This window comes from Bos taurus, chromosome 23 (genome assembly GCF_002263795.3).
Source record: "Bos taurus isolate L1 Dominette 01449 registration number 42190680 breed Hereford chromosome 23, ARS-UCD2.0, whole genome shotgun sequence".
In the NCBI taxonomy this organism is placed as follows: domain Eukaryota; kingdom Metazoa; phylum Chordata; class Mammalia; order Artiodactyla; family Bovidae; genus Bos; species Bos taurus.
In genome coordinates, this window is record NC_037350.1 from 45155888 (window position 1) to 45162307 (window position 6420).

Here is a 6420-nt window from a genome sequence, read left to right on the forward strand (position 1 = left end):
TGGACCTTCTCAGAAGGGATAAAGGAGTTATGGACACAAAATACACAGGAGTCAGGTAACATACACTTCTGCGTTTATTGATTGAACAAAACACCATTTTCAGGAGATGCTGACAGAGCAGGAATTAAGTCCCTCAGATTCCAAATAAAAGATCGAATATGCAGTTTCAAGCTTACAACGTCCTTTCAATGTAAGTTCTACCTTAAACTGATACATTGATTAATTCAACAGAGGGGATATGGTAAATGAAACGGAGCTTAAATAAATCCACTTTGTCATTGCTTAGTCGCTCAGTCGTGTCCGACTCTTTGCAACCTCATGGACTGTAGCCCACCACGGTTCCTCTGTCCATGGGATTTCTCAGGCAAGAATACTGGAGTGGGTTGCCATTTCCTTCTCCATGGGATCTTCCAGGCCCAGGAATCGAACCGTGTCTCCTACAACGGTAGGCGGATTCTTGATCATGGAGCCACCAGGGAAGCCCAAGAAGTGTCCAACTCTTGTCTGGAAGAGAGGAGGACTACTCAGTGTAACAAAGGAACTGCCTGGAAATGGTCTGGGTGGTGTTCAAAGACGCTGCCTGAGAAAGTGACTTTGAGCTGCAACTGGACAAATGACTAGGAGATGAGGGGAGGGGTGAGAGCCAGAGCAGGGACCCGGGAACAAGGGTGCAGGTGATCAAAGTGGATCATGGAGCTGAGAGGAGGCCCACAGGGCTGAGTGTGGGCTCAGGGAAGGCAGTGGTGCCCGACGCTGCTGCAGAAGCTGGTGAGTGAAATCCTGCCGTGTCCCCAAGTGTGTTAAGGCTTTTCCACCCTTTCTCTAGGAGCAACGGGAAGCCATTCCCACGCTCTATGCAAGGAGCCGACAGAGTCGTAGTTGAGTTTCAAAAAGATTATTCTGGTGACAAGAAGGCTGCAGAGGGACTGTAGTGAATTTGAGAAGGTGCTCCGGCAGGTCCAGGTGGGCATTAGTGGCAGGGAATTCCCCCATACTGTAGCGGTGGTGGTTTAGTTGCCAAGTCGTGTCTGACTCTTGCAACCCCACGGACTGTAGCTTGCCAGGCTCCTTTGTCCATGGGATTTCCCAAGCAAGAATACTGGAGTGGGTTGCCATTTCCTTCTCTACATACTGGGCACTATTCTAATTGCTTAGTGTGCGTTCATTCATTTAATCCTAACAGAAACCCTATGAGACAGGTACTATTATTACACCCATTGTACAGGTGAAAAATGAGGCACGCAGAGGTCTAATTGCAGAGACCACTCTCTTGGCTACTACACTTCACTGCCCACAGATAGTAAAAAAAAAAAAAAAAAAAAAATGGAGAAAGGTAGAGAAGGTTTCAAGAGCTATTTCAGAAGCAAAATCAACCAGACTTTGATGGGCTCAGTGGCCTGAACGATGGGTCAGGAGTGACACCTGGTTTGTCGGCTTCACAAGAGTCGACAGGGAAGCTGTAAGACGCCAGTGTCCGAGGCGCTTGAAGATGCGGGGTGGGACCAGTGTTCAAGACAATCAAGAGGAGACGCCAGGGAGATCCCTGTCTCAGGAGCTGGGAATGTGGCTCCACTGGGGAGAGGCGGAGGCTGAAGTCTCAAACAGGACTGCCCGGGGAGACGGGAAGGAAAATCGGGTGAGAACGTAGCCCCATGGAGCTCGGATGGGTCACTGCATGATAAGCCTGCAAACGAGAGGAAGGCTTAAAACCAGTGGAGCCAGAATCTAGTGCCATGAAAAACAAAAGGAGGACGTCCCTGGTGGTCCAGTGGCTAAGACCCTGTGCTCCCAATACAGGGGGCCCAGGTTCGCTCCCTGGTTGGGGAACTAGACCGCACGTGCTGCAACTGGAGATCCCACATGCCGCAACTAAGACCTAGTGTGGCCAAATAAATACACAAATGTTTTTAAAGATCCAAAGGAGAAGCCTTCAAGGAACAGAGAAGGGACAAGCAACCAACCACACGAATGCTGTTGGGAAGTCAGGCAAAGTCGAGGACTGGAAACTGTCCCTCAGATTTGGCGCCAGGGTCAGACATGTCCTTAGAGAAGTCCAGTGTGGCGTGGTGAGGGGAGAGAGCCGGAGGGGCCTTCCTTTTTCCTTTCGAGGCAGAGTGTTTATTGAACATGCTTGGATGTTGAAGAGGATGACTGCCGAGGACCAGTCCCGGCTGATCCAGGGTATTCGAAGGAGAGACGGCGTCAGCGAGGGTCAGGAAACGATAGCTTCAATTAGATATTAATTAGAGATATAAAGAGTAATAGAATAAGGATAGCTCAGTAGGAAAATTCAGTGGAGAAAAGAGGCTGAGTAGCTTGGTTTACGCGGGAGACCAATAAAACTTCAAGACAAGAAGTTTGCACCACTTACGTAGGTCACAGGCGTCCTTCCGTTCTCCCGAAGGAGAGGAGACACTGAGGCCTCCCCGGTCGGATCTTAGAAGCCCAGGCATAATTAGTAAGCATGGTGGGTTCCGCGCTCCAGATGGAGACTCAGCCAGAGTGAGAGAGCGAGCGACATGGGGAGACCAGTATTTCGAGAAACTGATCCCAATTCTTTATTTTCCAGAGTCTGTTTTTATACACTGAGATGTTATACAAAAGTCACGCGGGGTCAGCAGTCCTGACTTTTATCAAAGTCAGGTGCTTCATACAAAGGTATACAGAGGTCTTAGGGGTGTTACATCATCTTCTGGCCAGGGGGGCCTGCTGACAATTTACGACCCTCTCCTTGTGACAGCGGTCAGTCAACCAGGACACTTATTTCTCCAGGGCTGATTATTCTCAAAACAGACGCCACCCAAATAAAGTTACATTCCTACAGGGTGAGGGTGTAGTGGGTTTTAGTTAAGGAAAGAATTTACTTAGCCTAAGGTCTAACGTGATTAATATCAAAGGTTAATACTTATTCCTTCTATATATTCATTAATGTGTGTAAGGGCAGGGGATGTGGAGACTTAGCAACAAACATTGGCTCAACAAATGAAAAACCCTTCACCAATACAATTTCTAATCAGCCCATTATACTTATACTAATAGTTTTCTAACTTTTCTAAGGAATCTGTTTTTAGAAGGTTTAAAGCATCTCGTGCCTCTCACGGTTGGGAGGCTGTGAGCAATCACATGTGGCCGGACGAGCCTGTCAGGCAGGCTAGAGAAACTTCAGAGGAGTTTGTAGGTTAAAACACTCTTGTCACGCCCAAGAGTTTTTATTGACTGGAGCTCTAAGTTAACTTCTTCTCCAAAAGAGGTGGTGGGGGACAGCCCCCCGTAAAGTCAGAAGTGTAGGTGAGCACAAAGTAGTAAAGTAGGCAGGCTCTGGTTATGGGGGTAGATGCTCGAGGAGTTCCAGGGGGACTCCTGAGGCTCGATCCCGCCTTTGCATATGTCGAGCCTCCTTCCTCATGACCTTTGTCACGGGCGGAGTACCTCACTCTGGCCCCCAATAGATGACCCAGCTGACAGAGCCATCGAGGGTACAGAATAACTGACGGTGTTACTTTGATGTAAAGGTGGAAGGGCATCTGGAGCGCTGGAGGAGAAATTCAGTTCACACCAGCAGAGGGGTCTGTCCTGGAATGTGGAGGGGAAGGCGGGTCGGAAGAGATAGCACACAGGTGCGAAGGTTCCATGCAGGAAGGGGGAGGAGATACCCGCTGAGGCTTTCATTTGCTCAGGGACGTGAGACGAACCGTCCCCACCCCGGGTGGGCTACATGATTAAGGATAGAGGGTTAGAATCTTGTATGGTTCACATGTTTTTGTCACTAAAGGACTTCTAACCCAAACGGTTTCCAAGCCTTCTTAGGTGTCATCTCAGATCTTGTAATTATGTAATTAAATATTACAACAAGCCATGAGTATGAGAAAAGGGCTGCTGTTTCTATGAAAACCTAGTTGAATGTTTTGAAAAACTTGGAGGTCTCCCCTGGTGACTCAGATGCTAAAGAATCTGTCTGCAATGCAGGAGACCGGGTTCAATCCCTGAGCAGGAAGACATGGCAAGCCACTCCAGGATTCTTGCCTGGAAATCCCATGGACAGAGAAGCCTGGCGGGCCACCATCCATGGAGTGGCAGAGGAGTCAGACACGACTAAATGCCTGAACAGCAATAACAAGATACAAAAAGTCTTGTCCATCTGGGGGCAAGCCGGGCAACTGTAAAAGGTAGAAAAACACTCCAGTAAAAATCTTTGCAAGGTTCTGTCCCAGTTTTTAAAAGGATGAAACTAGAGACCACCAGATTATAAGACTGGCTTTGGCAAAGAAACTGAGATTGAACTCTGAAGGATCTATATTCAGTGAAAAAAGCCTTGACCTTTCCTCAAAATACTGCAGGATGAATGTGAATGCTTTGTGACTCCCCGTTTCAACTGTTTTCAGTGAACTGACAACTCCTGGACCAAGCCGTCAATAGAAGGGTTCCTTCACTACAAAGGAGAGCAAGAAGTGAGGAAAGAAGAGAAGCGGGGTGAAGTTACAGGTTGCTTGCTGTATATTAGTGAAAGTCGGTCAGTCGTGTCAGACTCTCTGCAACCCCATGGACTACAGTACATGGAATTCTCCAGGCCAGAATGCTGGAGTGGGTAGCTGTTCTGACTGGACCAAACCCAGGTCTAGCGCATCGTAGGTGGATTCTTTACCTTCTGAGCCACCAGGGAAGCCCACTGTATATTAAGGAGTATGCTTAACAGCTATTTTTAAAAAGGACTCCTCACAACAACCGTACACATTCTCATTCAAGTTCAGCAGAATAGGAACAGAAAGGTTAAGTCATTGCCAACTACCAAGTTATAGCATTTGGGTAGGAACTCAGTTCTGACCTGCATCCTCAGTGGCCTTTTCCACTGGTCATTTCCATCCACCTGGACTTACCCCCCAGATCTTCTCCCCCCACGTCCTCTATCAGCCTCCACCAAGGGTTCATCCTTGCCCTTCACCTCCCATATCTAATCAAACACCAGACCCCATCCAGTTGAACCCCATCGAGGTCTATTCCGCTTGTCCCACCATCACCTTGGAGAGATTTACGTCTTTCTTTTGCTTGGACTTCCAAAGGATCAGCTAGCCAGTTTCTGAGCAGCAACATTCTTTAACATATACCAGTTTAACACGTGTTCCTTCAAGTTCTTTCTTCATTTTGCCGCAAGCACGTTGCCTTCTTCCCAGGTGTGTTTCTGGTTCTTAGCAGTCCTTCTGGGTCCCTGGTGGCCCCCCCCCCCAACTTTTTTTTTTACCAGCCTCTTAAATATCGATGCCTCTTAGGGGCCACTCCTTGGGTCTCTGGTTCTGGCTTCTCTCCCGGTAGATCCTATTTTTGCCAACAGCTTCTCCTACTCTGACGACCAGAGATGACTCTCCTACCATTTTTACAACTGTCTATTATTTCTGTCCACCCTGTAGCCTGTAAGCACCTCAGATAGGTATGCCCCAACCTGGACTCTCATCTCCCTTGGACCAACCTCAAGCATACTTCTTCCGTACACATCCCAATGCTGTTGACCTCCAACGCTGAAACCATCTTTCACTTCTCTGTCACCTGCCTTCACGACCCAGCCTCAAGCTCTGTGGATGCTTCGTCCTCAAACTTCCGGGCCGTCACTCCTCCCCAGCCCGCGCTGGCTGTCTAGCACCGTTCCCACTGTCTTCACGTGAGGACTCCTCCGTGCAGTCAGCACGAGCTTCCTGAGCCACTGCAGTTGCTCCAGGTGCTGCAGCCACGCAAGACGGTAAAGCCGCTGACGCTGCATATGAGGTCCTTGATGACCTCATCTCTCCTACTTCTCCAGCTCCAAAACATCACACCCCATAGCCACTCTCCATTCCAGGAACAGGCAACCACAATACCTGCTGTTCTGCAAACCAGGCACCTTCCCTCAGCCTTTCTTCTTCTCTCCAGAACCCTCTTCACATCCTCCCCCTGATAAACTCCCCCGCCCCCTAAGATTCTTTGAGAAGCTTCTGTTGTCCTCCCCTCTTCTGTCCTCCCATCCCCAAGGAAGTTCTTCATCAACAGTTATCACTTTTATAACCAAAGCACATTAATTGTAACACTCATGCTCTGGCTTGTAGAGCTGCCAGGGTGGGGGAACGGGCAGGCTGAAGACAAAGCCTCTCACAGCTCCCCAAGAACACGCCTCTTTCATTCTCAGGGAACTCCCTCCTGTTAAGGGCCGCCTGACCTCCCAGACCTGAAGATCAGTCTTCCGCGTCCCTGACCCGGTCCCCTTCTCCATCCTGACTCCAGCCATCAGGCAGAACTATCCGTGGCCAGGCTGATGGCCTTCACAACACCCTAGGATGCGTCACAGTTCTCAGATTCCCCTTTTCTGTGGTTGCTTCCCCTCCAAAATCCTAGCCTCCAACCCAATTTTCTGTTTGGTTATACACATGCATCTTACGACCTCCCACCTCTGTGCCT